We start from the raw sequence: 2,500 nt of genomic DNA, 5'->3' as shown, positions 1-2,500 counted from the left end.
AGAGAGACTTCATTTGCAGAGAGAGAGAGAGAGAGAGAGAGAGAGAGAGAGAGAGAGAGAGAGAGAGAGAGAGACAGGCAGACTGACAGACACACAGTTAGACAGACAGCGAGAGAGAGAGAGAGAGAGAGAGAGAGAGAGAGAGAGAGAGAGAGAGAGAGAGAGAGAGAGAGAGAGAGACAGGCAGACTGACAGACACACAGTTAGACAGACAGCGAGAGAGAGAGAGAGTATGTAAACAACCTATGTAAACCCGACAAAGTAATTTTCGGAGTTCCTCTAGTCTTATCCGTTGTCTACTCTGTTTCAGACAAGTTAAGTTCAGTTGAAACCTTTCTACGGAATATTCATGACTAATACTTTTTCACAACTCAGCATGAAAACAATAGGTCTGGTCTGTTTATTTATCCCTGTGCCTTGCTTATATACATGTGTGTTCTAAGACATGTGGTGAAACTGCATTTGCAGATTCAGCTTATAAGTCTATGTATTGGAGCATACTCATCTACATTGATCATCAATTGCTGATAATTGTGTCGGATCATGTCTCCATTATGTTTCCTACTGTCTTTTTTTCCCCGTCTTCTCTTCCGCTTGTTCCGTTCATTCCTGTTACCCTTGTGTCTCGGCACGGTTGGCCTAGTGGTAAGGCGTCCGCCCCGTGATCGGGAGGTCGTGGGTTCGAACCCCGGCCGGGTCATACCTAAGACTTTAAAATTGGCAATCTAGTGGCTGATCCGCCTGGCGTCTGGCATTATGGGGTTAGTGCTAGGACTGGTTGGTCCGGTGTCAGAATAATGTGACTGGGTGAGACATGAAGCCTGTGCTGCGACTTCTGTCTTGTGTGTGGCGCACGTTATATGTCAAAGCAGCACCGCCCTGATATGGCCCTTCGTGGTCGGCTGGGCGTTAAGCAAACAAACAAACAAACAAACAAACAAACAAACAAACAAACAAACAAACAAACAAACAAACAAACAAACAAACAAACAAACAAACAGCCTTGTGTCTCTTCTTCTAACTCACTGGGCGGACGCCGAGCTTGACAGGGGTTGAAAGCAACCAAACATCCCCAATTGCAGTTCTTTTTTCTGTGTCAGCATCTACGTTCCTTTCTGCCAAACATCCTCATCTAAGCCCCCCACCCCCACCCCAACGCCCCCCCCCCCTCGCAACCCCCGTTTCCTTTTCGTTTCTATCACCGTTCAGCTTGATATTAATTGGGCAAAGTCGCCTTCGCGAGGTCTTCGTCAAGAGGCTCGCTCCACGAACCTTTGGCACTGAGTTTTCGGTAAAAGTCTTTGTGAAGTCAACTTCGGGCTGAATTAACGAAGGCCTACAGGGATATGGTGGTAAGGCCTAAAAAAAAAATAGGTGTGGTTACGGTAACCCGACCTACCCTATTTTTAAGGGCCGACCCTATAACTTTTTATTACATTTGTCAAAAAAAAACCACAAAAACCAAGAAAACGAGTGCAGAAAACGCAATGAAAGCGAAAGCGCCCGAGTCGCACACTTATTTCCCTGTCAAGTAGGTTTAATTTGTACACATTAGAAAAAAAAGTTTAAAAAAAAAAAGTGATTGCCTACCTTCCTACCCTTTTTTTTTTTTGGGGGGGGGGGGGGTATGTTACCGTAACCACACCTAATTTTTTTTTTGGCCTAAAGGATGTATTTTTTTGTCAAGTTTGCCGATAAGACCACAATAGTGTCGACCATTTTCGAAAACGTCCAAGCAGTTCCTTGCGTAACCTATTTTGTCCGCCGTGGAAAAGGTTTGGCAGCTCTGCCAAAATAATGGCAACATTTTCGGCGATTTAAAAGAAACATCGGTGTGTTGCTAACTGCCAACTCCGCACAACATTCGTGCACCGTAAATTTCATTTCCCCAGCGCTCCTTGTCCATTTAGCCCCCCCCCCCCCCACACACACACACACACACACACACCGCCCTCCCCCTCCAAAAAATAAACAAAACAAAAAACAAAAGGTAAAAAAGGTGCCGTGTCAGAGTGACAGGAATGAGTGTAAGGGCGGTGTGTAGTCTCCCCAAACTCTCTGTTGATCCTAAGCAAACCCATCCGCGTTTCTTTTCCGTCAATGTGAACAGGTAGCGAACCCCTGTTTCCGTCTTGATGTTTGCGGTCTGAATGCAGCCTTTGCTTCTTTTTATGGCGCCCGTAATATCCATGGCACGTAGGCCATTTACGGTCACCTACCGAGCTGCTTTTGTTTTTTGGTGGTTTGATGGAGCTTGGTTATTTCCCTGAGTTTGCAGATCTTTAAGGTGAAATTGAATTTAGTGGTGTTCAGAGGCACAGTGCGGTCCTTCGCGTGGTAAACGATTCTGGAAAAATAATAATAGCGAGAGTGAGTGAGTGAGAGAGAGAGAGAGAGAGAGAGAGAGAGAGAAGAGGGAGAGAGAGACAGAGACAGACGAGAGTAAGAGAGAGATAGAGAGGGAGGGAGAGAGAGAGAGCGAGCAAGAGAGACGAGAGAA

The 2,500-nt window shown here is 45.8% G+C and overlaps 1 long non-coding RNA gene across 1 annotated transcript in view; it reads left to right on the top strand.

The window, feature by feature from the left end:
* Positions 1–2,500, top strand: part of LOC138945443 (uncharacterized) — an 83,121-nt gene that overhangs the window by 6,027 nt on the left and 74,594 nt on the right. The gene's annotated exons all lie outside the window — the stretch shown is intronic.

This window comes from Littorina saxatilis, linkage group LG13 (genome assembly GCF_037325665.1).
Source record: "Littorina saxatilis isolate snail1 linkage group LG13, US_GU_Lsax_2.0, whole genome shotgun sequence".
In the NCBI taxonomy this organism is placed as follows: domain Eukaryota; kingdom Metazoa; phylum Mollusca; class Gastropoda; order Littorinimorpha; family Littorinidae; genus Littorina; species Littorina saxatilis.
Note: the sequence above shows the minus strand (reverse complement) of the source record. Positions and strands in the feature narration are given on the sequence as shown.